This window comes from Periplaneta americana, chromosome 8 (assembly GCF_040183065.1).
Source record: "Periplaneta americana isolate PAMFEO1 chromosome 8, P.americana_PAMFEO1_priV1, whole genome shotgun sequence".
NCBI classification, from domain to species: Eukaryota; Metazoa; Arthropoda; class Insecta; order Blattodea; family Blattidae; genus Periplaneta; species Periplaneta americana.
In genome coordinates, this window is record NC_091124.1 from 110,550,837 (window position 1) to 110,574,769 (window position 23,933).

Below are 23,933 nucleotides of genomic sequence, written 5' to 3' on the forward strand. Positions count from 1 at the left end.
TGATCTAGAGATGGGAAAAGTTGTTATTTTCTCGTAACAGTTCCAAATGTTCCAATTCCATGAAATTACTAGGTTCCAAATAACAGTTCCGGAATAACAGTAACATCATATATTATATAGCCTACGCCGAAGTTCGATCCACAGCACCGGATCCAATCAACCTCCTCCAGTGTTTTTTTACTTTGTGGCCTGATTCCTTGTTGTTACCATACAGATAAATTCTGTTGGATCAGAAATTAATATTTTACATACATATATATAATTTAATTTGGAAACTGCACCAAAATAAAACACATCAGGAATGCACGAAACTATTCCAGTCCAGTCCCTAAATCCAGTTCTGTCATTCTGTGAAGCGTATGACACAATTTATTTATGTTAAACCCTTTAGTCAAAGTAGTTCATGCAAACATTTGAGTAAAAAAAGATAAAAGTATAGGTCGAAGGCCATGTGAAAGTCCAGAAGTCATACTGACAGTATTGACACCACAATGCCAGTTACGTTATATTTATGCACGACGCCAGTTCAGGATTAAAAGTTAGTATTGAATTTGTCTCTGGAAACTGTTAAAAGTAGCCAGATCTAGTGACAAAGTCGCTAAATTCATAACACTGTAGTGCCAAAGATATTCCGTTCTGTGAAATTGAGTCTATGGTGGAACATGTGTCATCGTTGCTTACGAGACTCATAAGCAACGGTTGTCATAGTGTAGTTCCATAACATCGAGTATTTTGTAACAGCAAGTATTTTGGAACTGCAAGTATTTTGTATAACAGATAGTATGTAATGTAACAGTGGTGTTTTGGAATAGGCCAGTGAGCATAGAGCTCACTGGAAGAGCCACGCACGACTAGTATGTAATGTAACAGTGGTGTTTAGGACGCTAAATGATCACATGCTTCCCTATGTCATGTAATGCAGTATGATGTCATAATGAGTCAAGATGTGAATTTGTGGAAATGAAATATTTTCTAATTCTAAATTGAATTCGTAGATTAGGTTTGTTCGAAGTGGAAAATGTAATGTAATTTTAAATTATTTGTAAATTGGTCACGAAATCGAAGTGGATCCCAATGGTAAATAAAACCTAATCTATTCTTCCTCTTCTGCTTAGCTGAAGGTCACAATAGTGTTTAATTTCTCCAAAAATTAATAAATGAAAGCTATAATCATTTCAGCAATGCTAAAATTCATATTAATACCATCATTAAGAGTAATAATCTCATTGTTAATGAAATATGAAAATTTACCGTTGTATTAAAAAAAAAAAAACTTCAACAATACAGTCAAATCTGCTTTCAAACAGTGGCGCCAACTTATATGGCTCATGGGATCCAAGCCCACCCAATAATTTGTCGTGTTATGAGATTTATTTAACTTATCCTCAAATGTTTGAGTCCACCCATTGTTTTCCAAAAGTTGGTGTCCCTGCCTTCAGTAGTACCATAATCTAATTCCAAAGTGAAACGAGTATTTAGTAACAGCAAGTATTTCGTACTAGCTCAGAACAACACTGTTATTTTGGAACGTAATATTCCAAGGTACTGTTACTTTTTGGAACAGTTACAAACAAGGATCTGTTCCAAAATAACCGTTACTTTATGTTTTCCCCACCTCTATTGTGATCTATACCGTATCTATAAAATTTACAAATTTAATGTGTGATATATTAAAGTAAGTTGTGCAAGTAACAATTTTATGTATTTATCTGTTGAACTGGGTGTGTATTCAACAGTGATGAAGGACTACTGTTAACATAAGGAACAAGGTAAGCGTTTAATATGCTTGATTACAATTCAATACACCACATTCAATTAATTACCACTAATAATGTAACAAATAATATTATTAATAATGATAAAATAATAATAATAACAACAACAAGAACAACAAAAACAACAACAATAATAATAATAATAATAATAATAATAATAATAATAATAATAATAATAATAATAATAAAGCAATCTTAATTTTTTGTAGATACCACGGATGTGTTGTGTTCCAGGTTGTGTATCAAATTATAAATCACAGAAAACTCCACCAGTTTCAACTTTTTCATTTCCGAAGGATCCGCATCGAAGGCAGAAGTGGTTGAAGTGTGTTCACGAGAAAACTTTTGCCCCGAAATTCTGCAGTTGTGTGTGTTAACCATTTATTATTCTAGAACATAAAGCAACTAGGGACGACGGTACAGTTTTCATAGTTCCCAGGGACAGACCTAAACTAAGTGATGATGCTTACCCATCAATTTTTGAAAACCAGCCTTCGTACCTGACAACTGTTGCAGGTCTCAAAGAAAAAGCTCCAGATGACCGTAGGCAGGAGGCTTCAGACAGAGATCAGTCTAGCTTTAAAGAATGGATGAACAACGATAAAATAGAGTCTTTTACACTGTTCAAAGAAAATTTCAGAAATAAAAATACAGCAGGATTCACAGGCTTCGAAAACTCAAATTCTATGTGTATATGTAAAATTCAACATGAAGACTGTCCTATGTTTCTATTTCCTTTAAGATTCCCAATGATTTAACTACGTAAATTTGGCATAATAACACTACTCAACAAGGTTTTCATAACATGAACAAGAATAACTATTTTTTATGTAATTTGTATGTCCTGATTACGAATATGGCATTGAAAAAGTACCTACATGTCACATTTTTTTTAGAAACTTATATTTTTAGTTGGCGAATCGTATAAAATATATTAAAACTTACCCACTTTGAAAGAGGTTATTTTCTTTAACGTAGATATTTTACACAATTACATAATCATTTACGTTCTTTTAAGGTACCATTTGAAACATACTTTCTCTTTTGTGGGTTGAATGAGTGCTAACCTTCGCGGAGGTTTATTGTTTAATTATCCTTATTGTGCGGCTGCACGGAGGGTAGGTCACATCCGTTTATAACTGACTAAGGGAAAGTAAATACGATTGCTGTTGTATTGTGAGAAAAGAATTGAAAAATTTAGCGATTAGTTCTGATTGTGGAAGTGTTGTAAGTGGTACTAGTTATGTTTATAATAGTGTTAAATGGATAGCAATCGTCATTCATGTAAAAATTCTCAAAATAGTTTCTGCTATGTTTTTGGAGAATTAACTTGGAAATCACAACGTCGATTAATTACAGACAATGTAGAAAAGGCACATTACTTGCATTTTGGCTATAAAGTGGATCAACAAAACAAAATTTGGGCACCACACGTGTGTTGTGTAACGTGTTACGTGAAGTTAACAGAGTGGTTCCGGGGGAAAAATAACATGTCTTTTGCTGTTCCAATGATTTGACGACAGCCTACGAGTCATCTGGAAGATTATTACTTATGCATTACCAAAACAGAGGGAGTTTCAAGGAAAACTAACGATAAAATGTGTATCCTAATCTCCCATCAGCTATAGGACCCATGCCACATTCTCCTGTCCCTATCCCTCCGCCCAGTGGGGAAGATTATGTCATTCCGGAGGAACACGAAATATCAGTATCCTCAGACTACCCCTTCAACTTCCGCTGATCTCTCCTACATTCCCGAACATCAGAAAACACCACATCTGATACGACAGGCAGAACTTAATGATCTAGTTAGGGATTTAGATCTTTCCAAGCAACACGCTGAACTATTAGGTTCTAGATTACAAGACTGGATATTATTATCAAAAGATACCAAGATTTTAGTATTCAGAAAACTAAATGATAAGCTGACTAGTTATTTTGCAATAGAAAATTATGTTTGTGCCTGCAAAAACGTGAACAGTCTGATGCACGAATTAGATATTGAATATAATCCAGAAGAATGGACACTGTTCATCGATTCATCAAAACTTAGCTTAAAAGCAGTTTTATTGCACAATGGCAATACAAAACCTCCCATTCCAGTGGCTCATTCAGTCTCTATGAAAGAAACTTATGAAAATATGTATGCAATAAAATATAATGAACATCGCTGGGCAATTTGTGGGGAATTGAAAGTAATAGCTTCACTGCTCGTATTTTAAGGGGGATTTACTAAGTTATGTTGTTATGTTTGTAGAACAGTCGAGCAACAGCACAACATTATGTGGTGAAGAGTTGGCCTATCAGGCAAGGTTGTGTTCCTGGTGAGCATAATATTAAATATATTCCGCTAGTGCAACGTGAAAAATACTTCTTCCTCCACTGCATATAAAACTAGGGCTAATGAAACATTTTGTGACAGCGCTAGATAAGAATGGAGAAGCCTTTCAATACTTAAAGACACTGTTCCCTAAAATCAGTGATACTAAATTAAAAGAAGTCATTCTTGTCGGTCCACAAATTAGAACATTTTTGAAGGACAGCATTTTTGAAAAAAAAAAAATGAACCCTAAGGAATTATCAGCATGGAAATCTTTTGCATCTGCCGTCAAAGAATTTTTAGGGAATCACAAGGCAGAAAATTATCGCCAATTAATAGAGAAGTTATTAAAAAACTACAAAAGTATGAGCTGCCGTATGTCACTGAAGATCTACTTCTTAATTCACAATTGGACTTCTTTCCTGAGAATTTGGGGGCTGCAAGTAATGAGCAGGGAGAGTGATTTCACCAAGACATTGCTACAGTGGAGCAATGGTATCGAGGAAGATGAGATCCAAGGAAAATGGGCGATTATTGCTGGTTTTTAAAAAGGGAAGATTCCAGTTCTCATAAGAGAAAAAATTAAGGTATTTGTTTCTTTCTCTATTTTATTGAACGAAGAGTGGTTTTTATACGTCTTAATAGCTGGTAAGTTATTAATGTATTATTTCTATCACATCTAAGCTGCTCTTGGAAATTTTCGCACAAAAACAAAGTAATTTTTAATAGGTAAAAATTCTGATTCTTCAATGTATCAAGTAAATATCTATAGGCCTAACACAAAAACGTGACGTTTTACGAACTTTTTCACTATCATTTTCGTATTCACCGCATGCAAGTTAGTTAAGATCAGCATATTTTATTTATGTTATGGAAAAAAGTTCAAATTTGTTGAGTAGTGTAATACTATGGTTTCCACCGCTACGTTCAAGTGTTTCCAATCTGCTGTGTGATAAGTGGACAAAATTCATATGCCTTTCAAGTCATTTAAAGTCATTCACAACAGAATTAATGTCAGTGGAACAGAAACTTAATCAAGCTTATTCACTCACTGGAATTCATTGCAGAATGTGTAAATGCAAGTGAGGATACTTCTTCTCTGACAAAACAAGTTACTCTTCCTACAAGAACAAGTTGACCTTCCGCCAAAGAGTCTTCCAAGATACACACCTTAGAGTCTTATATGGGTTTGATCAGTGTTCTTTACAGATCCGAAAACTTATCACAAACTTCAAGAAAGCTGTGTCCTTACTCTTCCTTATCGAAGTTATCTAAACAAATTAAGTTTGGATCTTGGAACACAACGCTCTGGAAGACAAAATTCGCATGTGCGTTACCTAAAAGAAAAACTAAAATCTCTCAAGGAGCATGGAAAGTACGTTAATCATCTTCCAGACGAAATATACGTTTCCCGTAAATTAGTTATAAAGGAGCCCCAATCCAAGGAGTTGCACAAAAAAACGTCTCTTACAGCCACAGCAATTCAAGCCTTCATGTTAAATTCACTATTTTTCACAAAGAAAGATGTAACTTTCTTTCCCGTCACAAAATTAGATGCAGATAATCTATTAGAATTAACAAAGAAAGTTATAAAACTATTCAAGGAATGTGGTTTTGTAATAATTTGCATTATATCTGATAACAATCGCGTTAATAGGAAAATGATTGAAAAATTAGGCAATGGTGAATTAAAGTTCAGTGTTGTTAATCCATTTAAATCAGGTCATGAGATATTTTTGTTATTTGATACTGTTCACTTACTAAAATCAATAAGAAATAATTGTATAAATCAAAAAATAATTCACAAACACTTCTTTATCATTCATTAGAATTTGATGATATTTTGGAGGCCCGTGTTGATGATTTGAAAGAAATTATATAGCGGAAAAAATAGCCATGCTAAATTAGCACAACATTTAAGTAGGAAGATATTATTTCCCACGTCCTTTGAAAGGCAAAATGAGAATCTTGCCGTCAGAACATTTGACGACAAAAATGTTGCAGCTTTGCAAGCTTTTGAAAATAAATTGAATACGAAAGGGACAGCAGAATGTATTTCTTTAATTAATCAATGGTGGAAAATAGTAAATGTCAAACATCCACAAAAGACGAAGAAACCTTTGCGAACCGTATTGTAATCCAATTTATATTATGGATGACGCAATTTCTAAGGAAATTTTGTTCTTGGCTGCATAAATGGCGGACTTACACATTTTCTGGAGGGTTTTCGAACAAATCTCCTTTGTCAGGACAGCTTACATCTGAAACTTTTACCGCATTGACACGCACACTACAGAAACTCTCATAACAGTGTATGACTTAATTTTGAAGGTACTAAAATCAAATTAAGTCCTCTTGGGAAAATTTCAAACTCATAATTTAGAAGGTAGATTCAGTCAGTATCGTCAAATGAGTGGCGGAAATTACCACATATCAGTCAGACAAATATTAGAATCCGAAAAAAACTGAAAATAGTTACCCTCATCAAAAGCATTCTTCCTCATCTGGCGAATTTTCACTAAAGTATTTATCAACATCCTGTAGTGAAAGTGCAACACAAGACAGTCTGAACACAACTGGTGTATCCGATTTGTACGCAAATATGCAGGAAGCGTCAGAAGACGTTAGCATCAGTGAGAATGAAAAAATGGTATTAGTTTATATAGCAGGATACGTCGCGAATAAAGTAAAACAAACAGTGCAGTGCAAATCTTGTATAGACTTCATAATCTAGTACAGAAAACTGGAGGTCGAATGTCAGGACTTAAGTTTTACAGTACTTGTTCGATATTGATCGAGGTGGACTTAAATGGTCGAAAGAGTTCATTGTTCACATTGTTGAAATTGTCTTCATAATATTTGAAACACTAATAAGTAGAGACCGGATGTTAGACAAGAACCTTTTTTTAAACTGACTGTATGTATGAAAAACCTACTAGATATAAACACGTTTCTACACATGTGGGGACGATAGACCCAATTTATATTTTGCCTTTTTTGCCTATTTAGCTATCGTTACCTATTTTAAGGTTAAATGCCTTTTTCTTAGCCTTTTACGTAGTTATTTTACATTTTCTATATTTTTAATGCATTTAAAATAAATTGTACATACATTGTATTAAAAAAGAACAGTTGTACAAATTAAAAATAGATATTCACCTCACAAATATATTTACTGAGAATCTTATTCTCCAGCAATACATATGTTTCCAAGAAGTCGTAAACTTTTCTCCCCTACTGAGTCCATCTTTTATGTCACTTAACAAAGATGTTTGAACAGTATAACCCTCAGTGCTCAGGTCACTTCGAGGTTTACCAGCGAAAGAAAGGGAATGAAGAAAATATTAAAAGCAAGTCTCCAGGTTAGGGTGTATCAAAAAAATTAAATTGCGAGTTTAAAAAATATGCAGTGCGGAAAATTGGTCATTATATCTAACAATTATGCACAAAGAAATTAGAGCTCTAGATTAAATTTTCACTGAAGCGCAAAGCCTTCCCGGTTTTATAGAACTCATAAAAATTTGAAAAATTTTACTTGCTGTAATACGGAATATTTAGAACGTTCAGATGTTATAAATGTTTGTATAGATGACTGAATAGACACTTACAAACTGGCAACGCAATATACTTCAAATCAGGGTGCGTACTGTGTAGAGGGAGGGAGCGGGTGAAAATAAGGGATGGCTATCACTTCTGCTTTCTCTCACAATTTCCCTTTTTTCTTTTCGTCAGTTTCTCTCGAGCCTTTGGTTGTAGTGCAATGTATGTGTGTTTTGAGTGTTGTGTATTATTTCCAATGGAGATATCTTCACCAGTATAAACAAGAAAGAAGACATCTGTCAAGACGAAGGATATTTTTGGTTCCCTAAAAGAATTGGATAACAAAACACTCTCGACCTATTGAGATGTAATAAGGTATTCTCTCTTCACTCACACAGAATTAAAAGGTGAAGGAAGTAAAGAACCTGCAGTGCGCGTAATTGCAGGAAAAGTTACAGATAAAGTAGTGAGTACATGAAAACACGCTTCGATCCCTGTCATTCATTTCCACGAAAACAATAACAGATAAGATATTAAATTATCATATTAAAGTGAAGAATTTGCTAAAACAGGAAAAAGCAGGAAATGTAATGGATCTAAACTGGACTGTATGAGACGTAAGAGCCATAGACTATTTGATATTGTGGCATGTAAATGCCTCGACATTGAGAACTGCAAATTTAATATAAAAGTCACGAAAAATACCATAATTACAAAGAAATTTCCTGGTCGATCAACGCACATAAAGAAAAATTACGATTGGAAGTCTCGACAATGTAGTAACAAAAAGCTGCAATAACAAGAGGAAAGAATGTCCATGAAACCTAAACGAAAAGAAGAGCTCCCATCTGTACTCCAGAGTGTGCCATACAACAGGGCACCTCATCGGGAGAAAATAATTCTTCGGATTTGGATTTCACTTGCAAAATCCGTTGAAATCTACATCAAGTCCTGCAAACCGAAAATGCACTTCGCAGATAAGAATTCCTCTGCCAGCAGCTTCTAAACTTACCGATAAAAGAAAAGTAGCGGCAATTGCCTCGGCAGTGTTAGAAGATCTTAAACTAGTATGTAAAGAGGATGAAAGTAAATTAATAGATTATGTGGAACAGTGATACATAATATACAATAACAATTACAATAATTATATTAATAAAATTTACTATAATTACAGCAATAAAAATAAAATAAAAGTAAATTTAATTCTAACTGTAATTAAACAGGTGCAGTAAATCTAAAACTATAAATAAAAACTATGCTATAATAACACCCATTACAAGCAAAAGTAAACGTAACTTATAAGTACTTTTATTACACCCCACTATTACCAACTTAGGTAATTACATATCACCATGATTAATTGCATATCAACTTAATTACATATCATCATAATTAATTACATATCAATTTAATTACATGACACAACTTAGATAATTACACTGCATTTACAATTACATTTTCTGTCTAATCTTCTCAAATTTTCCATAAATGTATTGATTTTGATAGGACCACCCGAAAGATTGCCGCAAGTAAGCTGTTCCATTCTACTATTGTGCGGTTAACAAAGGGAAATTTTGCCACGTCCGTTCTTTGTTTTCTACATTTAAACTTCCTAATATCATCAGCCCTGCCTAAGTATGATGGTGTCACTTATCTAGCATTGATGTCGGTCCGTGCTTTGTGTTCCATTTGTGCCTTCAACAATGCGATCTCTCTGGTTTTTCGTCGCCTTGATTTGAGAGATTCCCACCCTACTATCTTTTCACGATATCCCTTTCCCATTTAGACATATTTTGCAGCCCTGGTTGGACCTTTTCTATTGAATCGACTTGGTTTTGTCTGTATGGACCCTAATCTACTACTCCATATTCCATAATTGAGCGAACAAAAGTTTCGTACACTAATTCTTTTGACCTTCTGTTAGATTTTTTAAGAATACACATAGAGAAATGTAGTGCTTTCCAGGCTTTCCTTGTGGTATTAGTGACTTGTTCCTCCCAACCCAGTTTGTTACTTAAATATATATCTAGGTATTTAGAAGTGTTCACTTGCGGCATCGATGTACCATTCAGCTGATATCTGAGGCAGATTTCTTTATGCGTTCTACAGATGGATATTGACTTACTTTACTTTTACTCACATTGATTTTCATTTTATTTCTCTAACGTCCAGGTTTCAATAACGTTAAGATCATTTTGTAAGATATTCACATAGAAATTACAAAATTAGGAGGTGAAGTCATGATACCGTGCTTAATGAGAGTTCTTTATATAGATACTGTACTGTAAAGTTCACAGAGAACGGTTTGTGGAACGCCTCACAGGCATTAACAGTATCCGAAGCCCATATTTCAGGGGGAAATAACGAATCCAGTTTTATGAAATTTGGTACCAAATAATCAGCCCAGGCTTGATATTTTCATTAACAGGTTGGTTGCTAACTAAATCTTCAACAAATGCATCTCCGACTTCATTTGGCGGAAGAAATGAAAGACCGAATATTCAGTGCAACTATTTACCGATGCCAGTATTGTTATCTTTATACATACTCATTAGACAGTTTACAGCAGAACGCCGGAGAGAGCAGTCGCGTGTGCACAACTCGCTAACACAGTATAAAGGCTATCGGCCTGAGGAAGAAGCGAAGAATACAGTAAGAGAAGATGGAACAGTGGTTACAGAAAGAGACATCAGAAAATGATAAAGTAAGTGAATTAAGTAGAGAGGAAAGGAATAATAATGCAGGCTGATTTGATTCAAGTAGAAGTACAAATGAAGGAGCAGGCTTTAGAAAACGTAAGTCTAAAGGCAGAAAACATCAGTGAAAAGATAGAAGAGTTGATAGCACAGAATAACAAATTAAAGAAGAAGATGAGTGACTACGATCTCAAGCTGAGGAAAAATAACTTAATAATTTTCGGGGTCGAAGAAAGGGGCCGGGAAAAAGAAATGGATACCTTTGAGAAAGTGAGAGATTTATGTGAAATGATCTTTAATATCGAGTTGAGAGAAGAACATGTCGATCATGCGTACAGGTTAGGGAACGGGTCCAAAAGACCTATCTTGTTGAGCTTTAGGAATACAAAAATAAGGGAAGCTATTCAGAATAACCTAGGACGGCTCTGTGGTTCAGGAGTGAGAGTGGGAAAAGATATGCCATTTGAATTAAGAAATAGAAGAAAACAGCTACTACCTTATATGAAAGCAGCGAGGGCGAAGGGTCACTTTGCTAAAATGTACGAGGATAAACTGAAAGTGAACGGAAAATGGTATGATCTGGAGTTTTGCCTGAGGAATGAAGATCATCCAGAATTTGGACTAACGAGAAGAACGAAAGAGGACATATTTCAACTTTGCAGAGGGAAGCAACGAGAAGGCAACAGAGTCGACGTTAGCTACATAAGCGGTGGGAAGGAGCAGAACAAAATCATCCCAACTTCAAGGACGGAACAAGTGATTGTCGCAGATAAACACATGGTAACAGGAGTGATTAGTAATGAGTTCAGGAACCCATATATTGACGTAAGAGGAAGTGTAAAGATGGTGACACAGCAAGGAGAAGAAAACAGTAACGTGATCGTGCAGCGTAAGCGGATTCCTAATCTCCATACAATGGCGGTAAGGTTAGCGCACTCCAGAAGGAATGCTGACAATAACGGAACAAACAACAAGGGCACTAGAAAAAAGGCGAGGTGTGACAAAAAGAGAAACCAAGAGTCAGGAAGTGATAGGGAAGGAAACAGTGTAAACAATAAGGGTGCAAGTGTAAGTGGAAATCTAGTACGTGAAAGTGAAAGCGTGGGAGGGAAAATAAAAGAGGAATAGAAGAAGAAATAAATAGAAAGACAAAGACAGAAATAAGGCAGAGACGAACAGTAATGAAAGGTCAGAACTTGCGACAGTTGAGGATATATCAGAGATATTTCATATGTGTAAAAAAAAATTGGGGATGTGATCTAAAAGTGCAAGTGAAACTGGAAAAGATCGAGAAGTATAGAGGAGAGAGATAGTTTATAAAAAGATGTGTAGAATAAAATGTAAGTATTTATAGGAAGTGGGAATAGTGACAATGGATTAGGTGTAAGCAGAATAGTGAGAAAGTGGAAGTGTGCGCAAATACGAATGAGTGAAAATAGTGAGAAAGGGTTAAGAGAAGTGAACAAGTGACAGCATAAAATTAGTACTAACATTTGAACGTTGGAACAGTAAATGAATAAAAGGTCAAAGAACAAATAGGACAAATAATTAAATATGATAATTTATAGAGAAAAATTGAATTTGAGATTTTATTGAATAGTAGTTAGAGGAAAAGGGAGGTGGGAAAGGAGTATACAATATTAGATATATTAGGATTAATGAACAAATAGAGAATAGCAATTGAAATATAGGAGAAATACTGAAGGGGAGATTGACCAAGTAACAAAAAAGGTACATAGTGTAATTGGGAGTATTTGTGTAGACGTGTACTGCAAATAATGTGTTATTGTAATAATATGTTAATGGTGGCACCGGATACAGAAATGTGAGGTTCACCATTATATGTAAAGAAGTGCTGTGAAGAAATATATATCATATATCATACTCATTAGAAAGCACCAATGACAATTTTTCTCCACCAACCATGACTTACACTACACACAAATTTTCTCACACTCTATGTCTCATCACTACGCCTGAGGAAAACTGACCTTGCGCTCAACAGATGTATACCCAAAAGTAACCCCACGCTCAACTGATGCATTTTTAATCCTTTCGCGCTCAATTGATGTACACGCAAACCTACCCCAGTTATTTTCGCTTTCTTTCAATAAATTTTGCAAGTATTTCTCTTCTGACTTCTTCTTTTTCCTTTCTAATTGTTTCTTAAGTTCCTTGAATTTCTGGTAATTTTAGGAACTCACATTCCTTTTGTTTTACGCTCGTGTAGCCTTTTTTTTAAGTTGTCCGACATATCTTATATAGGCCTAATATTCCGGACCTGAATTACTTTTTACTATTTTGTATGGCACGTATTTGGAGGTGGCCTCGGTTAATATTCGTTTACAATTTTCCCATATTTCACCCATGTTTTTGCCCTCATCTAAGAATTTCTTATATTGATCAATAAGCTAATCTTGCAAACTGTTTATGTCTGCTTTGTTATCCTGCCATATTTTCCTAGTGATATCTATTCGGTCATTTGTCTTAAGCCAGTTTAGCTCGAGTTGAACACTGTTATGGTCACACTGATTCCAGGTAATATATATGAAGAATGAAAACTATCCCAGAGTCATATCAAGACGACATCTGAAAGGTTATTGTTCCTTGTAGGTTTATTTGTGACTTGTGTAAATCCTTGTTCCCGTAATAGGTAATTAACAAAGGTTTGTTAGAGGGTTTTTGTCTCTACCTAGATTTAAATCCCCTGCTAACACGACCTTCCTTTCTAACGATATTGAGGACATCTGTTCATGTAGCTTACTCAAAGTAAATACGTTTGTTTCGTTCGGAGGCCTATAGCTTGCTATTATATCCCACTTTTCACCATTGTATTTATTAGGCCTATTGATTTGTATCGCTATAATTTCTGCTTCTGCTTGTGACCATAGCAAGTTGCTTTCCATGCCTGTTTTAATACAAACAAATACTTCTCCCCCCCCCCCGGCATCTCTATCTCTTCTGTAAATCCTATAATCATTGCTGCATATTTCCGCATCATATATGTTACTATGACTCCGTACCTATAATTATCTCTGGATTGTGCCGTATTCATGTGAAATCTTAAGATTATTGTCACCATGCTACTACTCACACAAGGTACGTACTTCAATTTCTGTGTTTTTTAATGTCAGTTGTATTTTTCATCTTCAATTGTATTAAAATGCTGCTTTAATAGTTATGTGAAGACGTCTCCAAAAGCCTACTCGCGAGTAAGCCCTTGAACGGAACCAAAGCTAGTACGTAATGAGCGCGCTCCGCCTCACCCATCTCCACGTGTACTGTTTATGCATAAAACGAAGAGCAGTGGCGGACTGCCATTATCATTGTGTTGGTCGAAGTATTCGACCGTTTCACAATGTCTTCTAATCATGGACATAGTACATTCAAGTATGAATAGGAAGAGACATTTTTGTATTGGGGGGAGAATGTGAAATGCTTAATTTGTTCTAAAATTCTTAAGAGTATGTCAAAATGCAACATGCGACGACAATACTGGACTCTTCACAAAGAATATCATACAATTACAGGCATATTGGACATGTGAAAATAATTTATTTTGAGGCTATCTGTATAACTGTTGGTTATACATAATAATCAGTATATTACAAAACATTTACACTCAGTTCCGCATGACAAACATATGGTTTTTCGTTTAATTTTAGGTGAAATGCGTAGCCCTACAAATATTTTGATAAATATAAAACAAGAAAATACAAACTTAAATCACACACGTGTCCTCAGTTTTAAACAAAAAAAGCTTCTTGCTAGATATGTTCTAGCTTCGAATATTGGAAAATCAATTAAGCCCTTTACAGAAGCATCATTTGCAAAATCGTGCATACAGGACGTTACTAAAATACTGTGTCCAGAACAAAGTCAAAGTTTAAGAAAATGAAATTGTTTCCAATTATAGTTCAGAGAAGGAATTTCAAAATTGTAAATGTGATTGAATCTGAAGTCGAAACTACAATTAACTAGTTTGTAGCTTACTCACTTGCATTGGACGAAAGCACAGATAGAAATGACAAAGCTCACCTAGCCATTTTCATCCGAGGAGTTAATGAGCATTTTACTGTGTCTGAATGTCTTCTAGATGTCTGGAGAAGATCTTTTCCAGGAACTGAAATGCACCATAGAACAGAAGAGGTTCAATTTGCAATGGCTTGTGCCAATAGCAACAGACGGCGCCCCAGCTTCATAGTATGTTAAAATAATATACAAACGTATGATATTTCTTATTCTTTTGATATTATTTGTCAACATAAGCAGATCGTTGCCGCGAATCCCCCACTGATCGCTTCCTTCAGTTGAGGTACGAGTCTCTTCCCCTTCTCTAGTCTTACAACACACTGTGTTCGGCGGGCAGCATCGAGAGCACGAATGACGATACGCTTTTTGGAGACCTCTAGTTATGTGACACTGTCTATACACACACTAGTGAGTTGGACGGCATACTTGCTATATTCAGGCCTTCTTATCACGAAGGCTACGCTACAACATCGTGTAGAGACATCCGTTTTCAGTCATTGAGATTTATATGATACACAGACGGAGCGAGCACAGGCACGTCCAGTCACCATTTCACGTGAAAATATCCCAGCTTCGCTTTCCTTCTGGAAGAAGTCAAGGCTTTGAATTATATTTTGATAATTGATCGCTTTTGACCCTATTTGGACCTTTGACCACTGAGTCTAGAGACGAGCCACTAAAAAATCGAGGTTGACAAATTTAATTTTAAAATGTCCAGCCTACTTTTGCACTTGAAAATTTTGTGTGCTCCATGCATTTATATGGGTTATAAATTACAGTCTTGCAATTTCACTGATTTATTTGAAATTAAGAAGACAAGTTATTTTATCTTGTTATGTGGTGTAAATATCTTGTATTTAAGTTGTGTGAATTAAAAAGTTTTTCAAACTACATTTGGCAGATGTTTCCGGTCGCTAATGGCAACTAAGCTAACTTCTAAAAGTGAGTAAAGAATTCCCTCCAGGCAGACAAATCTTAAGGGAAAACTTTCGAACGCAAGTTGATCACAGCAAGAGAATGTTGGAAGAGTCGTGCTCCCGTTCCTCGACATACAATATTTTAACAACGCGATACAGAAAACCAAACATTGGCCACTTACGAAAACTTGCTGCTAGGGCTCGTAAAAATGGAAAACTCTAAAACTAAATCAACAATCAGTTATAGAGAACAAAGTTCAATAGTGTGAGATGTTACATCAAGTACACTATAAAGTCGGAGATTAATGGCGCAGAATCTAAAGGAACATTGTCAGTATCAGGAGTCAATATATAAATCTAGGATCAATCTTATAGGCTGTTGGTATCCCAGATCGATATGACTCCAGCATTGAATACATACCTATACTGTCCGTATCAAGAGACAAAATGAAACTCCAGGATCGATCGTATAGATCAGAGGTCGGCAACCTTTTTGTAAGATGGGCCACAATGATAAGAAGTGAAAGAGATCTGGGCCGGACATGATTTACAGTTAAATTAATTTAATTATGTTTTGTTTATCGACGTTCGCAACTACCGAGGTTATATCAGCGTCGCCGGTGTGCCGGAATTTTGTCCCGCAGGAGTTTTTCTAGATTCCAACAAATATACTGACATGAGCCTGTCGAATTTAAGCACACTTAAATGCCTTCGACCAGAGCCGGGATGGAACCCGCAACCTCGGGCACAGAAGGCCAGCACTATAACGACTGTGTTACCCAGGCCGACTACAGTTAAATGAATGATAAATATCTTTCTAATATATACAGAAATACTCTCTTCATTAATAAATTATTTATTACAATATAAGGAAATTGAAGAAATATTATTATTAAACAAAATAGCAATTAAATTATATAAACTAGCGTTTGTAACTTTGGTACTCATAAATGCAAAGTTTCAAAACACTATGTGCTTCAATTGTACAAATGAAAATCTGACATTACAATTTACGCCTTATCTTTAATGAGAAGATTGCGGCTGAATTTTAGATGCAAGAAAATTGATATCTGTTTCGAAGTTAGTGACTGATATGCATAAATAATGATGAAAATGATCGTCAGTTAATTTTGACCGAAATTTTGATTTTACATATTTGAGCCTTGAAAACTTAATATTTTAGCTGCAAGTTTTTTATGTTAGGAAACTATGTAACTGAGAGACATTTGGAAAATTTTACCCTGGTATTTGAATGAAATATTTCTTTCAGTTCGTCATTATTCTGCAAGTCAATGAGTTCAAGTTGGTACATTTCAGATACAGTCTCTATTTAAATGGCGAAAGGGTTCTGAAATAAGCGAATATCCTTGGAATATGTATCAAAATCCTGAAAGGGTACGGGAAGTTCCTCCTGCAACAACTCTAACATTTCACAAAACTTTTGTGCGAAACTGTGGTACTGTGCTTGGGCGGGTGAGTCCGTTATACATGACTTTCATTTCAAAACTTCCCAATCTAAATAACTAATTATTTAAATTGAATTCAATTTAAACAAAACACGTCAATTTAAATATTGATGGGAAGTCTGAAACGAGGAGTAATTGCATTTTAGATTTCAACCAGCAGCCACCCCACTTTGAAATTTCAAATGGCACCCTTATATTTTGGTACTTAAATATGAAAGAGCATTCAATTGTTTATACAACTCAGTCATTTATTTCACATCTTTCGCCTGGAAACCTGACAAGAAACAGTTTACATTGCACTAAATCAAGTGTTCAAAATGTGTTCTGTTGTTGGTTAAACAATTATAAAATCTATTTTGGACCTCCTTGCGAACGCTTTGATATGTTTCCTTACTAATCTTTTTTTTTGGCTCAATATGCCAGTATTTTGTTTATGAGATTATTATTTTATATTATCTTTTTGGATAGTGATATTAATTCTGTATTTTTTTATTTTAAACTCTCTTTTATTTCCTTTTTATTTATTTGACTTCGTGGTACAAAACCGATTACATTCTTGGGTTATTCTATTTTTCAGTTCTTGAATATTCTCAGACGGAGGATTATAAACAACTTCTTTCAAATGACCTTATAGGAAGAAGACAAGCGGCGTCAGGTCGAGAGATGTCGCCGACCTTCCTAAAGCAACTCTCCTACCAATCCATTTTCCAGGATATTTTCTATCCAGCCATTGTCCCACAGGTACTGCATAGTGTGAGGGAGCTCCGTCCTTTTAAAAATTCAAATTTTGTTCGTCCAACACCAGGTTTCCTTCATTGACTTAGTTTTTCTAGCGACAGTGTGACAAATGGATCAATTACATTTTCTAATATGTTCACATACAATTCTCCAGTCAGACTTTCTTCAATGAAAATCGGCCCAACAATATCAGAACCAAAAATTCCAGCCCACATATTGATATTCTAAGGGAACTCGGTGTTATCGAAACATATGAGGATTTTCAATGTTCCAGTTCATACAATTTTGTTTGTTTACAAACCCTTTTAAGAAGAAAAGTCACTTCATCACTAAAGCAAATATTTTGCGTCAAATTTAGATCACCTTCAATTCTTTGAGACAACTGTTCACAAAATTCTACTCTTCTATCAGAATCGTCTTCGCTGATCTGTTGATGACTTTGTATTTTGTAGGGGAAAAATTTGTTCATTTTCAGCACTTTATGTATGGAACCAACCGAAATGTTTGTTACAGCAGCTAGTTTTGGAATGGAGATGGTGGGTTCATTAATGAAATGACTTAGTACTTCAATCCACAAAGAATCATCGAGTTTTATAGTTTGGCCATTTGCTTTATTGTACAAAGAACGAGTTTCTTCAAATTTCCGTATTAGATTTAGGACATATCGGTGAATTACGTATTTTTCAGGATGCCTCACGTTGAATGCTCTAGCAGTTGTACGAGCACAACGGTTTTCAGCTTCATAAATAAATATGATTTCTGTTCTCTCTTGAAGAGGTATACACCATTTTACAATAATTTAATACACGAACACAACTATTACAAGAAATGTTGAATTATATTTTTTGCTTTAGCTCTAATCAACAGTAACAACAATCGCGGTTGCCAGGCAACGTTATAAAACAAAAGATGTGAAATAAATGAATGAGGTGTATAACCAATTGAATGCTCTTTCATATTTAAGTATTAAAATATAGGGGTGCCGTTTGAAATTTCAAAGTACGGTGGCTGGGGTATTGGGGTGAAATCTGAACTGCAATTAAGCTTGTTTTCATACTTCCCCCTCAATACCTAATTGGCGTATTTTTTGTTTAAATTGAATTAAATTTAAATAGTTATTTAATAATTGTAATAATAATAGTTTTATTTTCCCTGGCAGACTTAAGGCCACCAGCCCTTCCCTTCCACTCAACCAGGATCAAAGCACATACAGAAAACTACATATCGGTATACAAGTAATAACTTGAAAAAAATAATGATAATGATAATAATAATAATAATCAAAATAGTAATAAATGAATAAATGAAATGAAAAAGAGAGATTGAATACGTATGAATATAATCACAAACAGGAAAATACGTTGCAGTACACAAGTATTAACTTTAAAAAAATATTAATACATATAAATATAATTAGACAAGTAAAGGAATAGTACAATTAGTATAATCAGCATTGGTTACATTGAGGCAATGAAAATTACCTAGATATTAGTGTTAATGAAAAAAAAAAAAAGAAATTAATGACTGTTTATAATAATAATAATAATAATAATAATAATAATAATAATAATAATAATAATAATAATAATACAGATACATCATTTTATTTTTACTAACATTTTTAATATTAACCTGGCTATACCTCTGGATCAACGCCGTCTGCTACTCCCTTCCACGACTGGAGTTCGATGATACTGGCGTAATATACAAACAAATCACTTTACTAGGTATAGGAGGGAAGAAACGTAGTTCATCCATTTACGTAAACTTGGAAATATCGCGCTTTTGAGTTTGGTCATTTTCATTAGGTTTTTGTTTAATCAAAATACAGTACAGTATTAACAATGAGTGCTTTTACTCACGTACTTAGCTGTCCATGCGGACATAGGCTATTCATTGTGCAGTGTATATTATACTGTCTACAGCACATTAGCGTACAATATAAAGAATAAAGTGAAATTGAAAAATAATAATAATAATATGGATATTTAAACACATTTTTAAAACTGGTGTCCGTTCATTTCGATACAGGCTTCAGTTCTAATGTGCATATTATCGCATTGTAGACTATTGCACCTAATCCCAATTACCAGTTTCGCCCTTCGTACTAGTAACTCATGTTGAAATAATTCTGTGCCTACTCTATAAAAGAGTACTTTACGTACTATAAATTCAGTCTTCACTTCTGCCCCATGCGAAAAGATAAAATTACTCTGACATACTATCTACTGTTCGTCCAAGTGGTTATGACGTAGGGTGGTAGAAAGGAAGGAAATCACGTGACAGTTAATTACTTAACGAGGCCCTTTTACTTAAGTTATTTTAAACAGTCGTATAATATTACGTAGACGCCAATTCCTAACAGAAATTAATGTTCTCAGAAAAGAGCTAAGTCACCCCGGCCACTAGCTGGCGAATAAAAGCTGGTGGGGGAAACCGGGATACGACGTAGGCAAATGGACGACAGTACCTGTGCGAAAATGAGTCAATATTGAAAGCTCTCCGTCACTGGAAAACGCGAACATATTTTTGGAAAGTACTGTTTACTATGACCGTAAGGCTACTGTGACTGTATATGCGGTCTTGGTTCTGTGTGGAGGGCGGTTGAACTTCATTAGTAGAGGGGGTGAGAGTGAAGTACATTCAAAAACTCGTGTACAATAAAAATTGAAGTAAAAGTAAAATGATGTCCCTGTACAATACCATACAATACAATACAATAAAATACAAAATGGCTTTTAAGAAACCCACAAGTTCATTGCCGCCCCCATATAAACTCGCCATCGGTCCCTATCTTGTGCAAGATTAATCCTATCTCCAGCATCATATCCCACTTCCCTCAAATCCATATTAATATTATCCTCCCATCTACGTCTCTGCCTCCTCAAAGGCCTTTTTCCCTCCGGTCTACCAACTAACAAACTATAGGCATTTCTGGATTCAACCATAAGTGCTACATGGCCTACCCATATCAAACGTCTGGATTTAATGTTCTTAATTATGTCAGGTGAAGAGTACAATGCGTGCAATTCTGCGTCGTGTACTGCTAAGAAAGCCATATCGTCAGAAAATCTTATGCACTTTATTCTTCTACCTCCTATTGTCATTCTTTTCATGTTCTGAAAACAATATGTTGTTCACTAAATCCTCCAAGTAGATGTTGAACAGGGTAGGTGATGAAGGACATCCTTGACGTACTCCTCTCCCTATTTTACTTTCTTCTGACATTTCTTCTCCTATCCTGAATTGACTTGTTGTTTCATATAAAGATTACTTAATAATCTTTTCTCTTGCAAATCTACACCTATTTTCTTTAGGATCCACATCAATTTAGTCCAATCAACTCTCAAAAAACTTTTCTAGGTCCACAAATATAACATAGACCTACACTTCTTTATTCTTCTATAGGTATGTTTCGCCGATTGTTCTTAGCAATCCAGTTACATCTCTCGTACCTTTTCCCTTCCTGAATCCAAACTGCTCTACGATCAGGAAATGGACACATGGGATATCGCTTTCCAGTCAAAGGAGAAGCAAGACGAACACGTCACAACAAATAAAGCTATTTAATATTTAAAAGCAATTACTAGGCACGTAGTCTTGTTTTAACGTCAAGAATTCATGTAAACCCATTAGTCAAGTACACACTAACAACGCTTGCCTTAAAACTTAAACCAACACACTGTTCCAACATCGATCAGAAGCATGCCGAGGAATTTAAACACTAGTATAGGACTAACAAGTCAAGTGTTATTCTAATCAAATACTATTATAAAGTTGATGACTTAGACTATAGCGTCTTTTCCGATTCCAACAAATTCCTATTGATTGATCGGTGGAACGTAAAAATTATTAATATAGAACACTAAAAATGATCATAATATTTTACTTAATTTTTCGTCTGATTCCTCTCACACGTCTCCTTTTTCTTCATTCTTCGCGTTCTCTTCCTCGTCTCTTATTTATTCCTTGCTTTCCAATCTTTCCCCTCGTTTCATTATTGTAATTAACGACTCTCTCTTCTACTTCATCACTCCCCTTCTCTTCCAAATTCAATCCATTTCTTCTCTTTTTTTCCTCTTTTCCGAAATAATATCTTTTCCCATTTCTTCTTCTTATCCCCTTTTCCTTTTAATTTAACTTTATATTTCTTCCCATCTTCTATTTCTACCGTTTTCCTTTTCTACTACTCCATTCTCTTCCCTTTCTCTTAATCTCGTTTCCCCATTTTTTTCTAAAATTTTTTTCTACTTCGTGCCTTTTCCCTTGAGACGGTAACTATCTTGTGGGAATAGGTATATATTATTTAGGATTGATTATATTTTTATATGTAGTCCCTTCAGCATTGATATCGCGCATATAGATAGATCGTGAGTATCATTTGATATAGAATAGGTTTTTTCTTTTGTGTTTTATGTAGATTATATTCGTAGAGTGTTAGAAAGAGGACGCGGAGAGGTTTTTGTAAGTAGAATGTGGCAGGAGATTATAGAAACAAAAGCTAACGGTGCGTTTGAGTGACTGTCAATTGTATGTGCTAGAGGAGCTGGCGCTAGGCGGCCATGCGTATAAATTGGGTAGAGCAGACAGTGAACTTAGGTGTACGCGGAAACGCGGGAAAAATTCGTAGCGTCCATCCTTTGTAGTGTTTGGGGAATTTTGAGATTCTTAGAACGATTAGTAGGCTATTTGAAGATATTGGAAAATTCGAGTAGCGTCTACAAGTTTTTGCAACGCTTCTGTTGTGACGTAAGATTATTTTAGCCAATCGAAGTTTGTGACCAGATCACATGAGGTAGATGTAGAGGGGTTAGTTTTCAGAGAGAGAGGATTCGGCAGTTGATTGAGAGACATTCTGGTGTAATAACTCTGGCGGAGAGGTGTTAACGCGGGGGAGATAGATCCCGAAGAACGAGGAGGCCAGACACCTTCGTATTTTTGGACTTAGTAATTTTCAGTAATAGCAGTCGAGACACTACTAGAATTGTGGAACTTAGAGAATTTTCAGTAACAGCAAGCGAGACGCTATTAAGGTTTTGGGACTTAGATAATTCTAGCATCATTTGGTTATTTAACGACGCTGTATCAACTACTAGATTAATTAGCAGTCTATTGACGATAGCGAGATGGTATTTGGCGAGACGAGGCCAAAGGTTCGCCATAGATTACCTGGCATTCGCCAAACGGTTGGGAATATCGGAAAAAAACCAACAAGATAATCAGCACAAGCGGAAATTGAACCCGCGCCCGAGTGCCACTCCGAGTCGGCAGGCCTTAGCCCACTGAGCTACGCCGGTAGCTCTTTATGTACTTCTATGGTCAGTTTACAATATGTTTGTCGGGAGGAATCTGGGATCCATTTTCTAAAATATGTTCCTATAAAGATTGTACATGTGTTCTACTGTTCGACCACTTGTTTTCACAAGATGTAAAAGTGGGTGGTAATATGCCATTGAACTGTCAACATCTGTATAATCGCTCTTTCATTTAAGCGGCGTATTTCTATAATCGCAAATTATATTATGACGAGACTTCCATTATTCTTTCGTTAAAAAAATAAAAGAGATTTTGTTTACTGCTGGTACGTACCATAAAATCGAGTCTTTTAGATATATTACACTATATTTTCTTAATGATTTAACAACTAAGCCATTAATGCATACAATCACATGTTTACCATATTCTGTCATTGAGAATGCTGTAAGAATGAGGGAATTGAAAGTTCTAAGGAGTCATATAGCCTCTTATTCTCAAAACACTGAGGATTATTATTACAGTGCGTTAGATGTTTGTAAAATACCATTGGGTATATAGTCATGTTTTAGCGGACATCCTTCTCTTTGTAATTTAATTTAAATAAGTTATTTACGTATTTTCTAAGGTATATAAAATAACACAAGTAAAAATATTCCATAGTAAATAGAAATAAACTAATAAATCTATTTACGAGCAATATAAAGCATTTATATTTAAAGCAATGCTTAGTTACAGTATTTAGATTTAATTCTGTTTTTTTATATTATAAATTAGAAAATACGTAAATAAGTTTAGTTATATTACAGTTAAGGGGAATGTTCGCTAAGAAAACGCCTATATACCCAATGGTATTTTCTAAACTCCGAATGCTTTATGGAAACAATCATTGGTGCTCTCCAAACATGGCGTCACGCGAACCTGCGCGAGAGGTTTCAGATTTGTACACGACACCAGTGCCAATTGTGTGTCTAGATACTGTATATAACTATAACGTCTTTGACTGTAAGAGCGCTGCTGAAAGAACACCGTTGTTGGTTATGATTTTGACCCCAAACCTGTATATCCCCCTTAAAAGTTCACAGTAAAGGCTATGTTTATTCTTTTTTAATATACAATACAGCCCTTCTCTTGAAATAATTTTTATAAGTGTACTGTGGCTTTTGTTTTTGATGCGGAAATAGTACAGCGCTGAG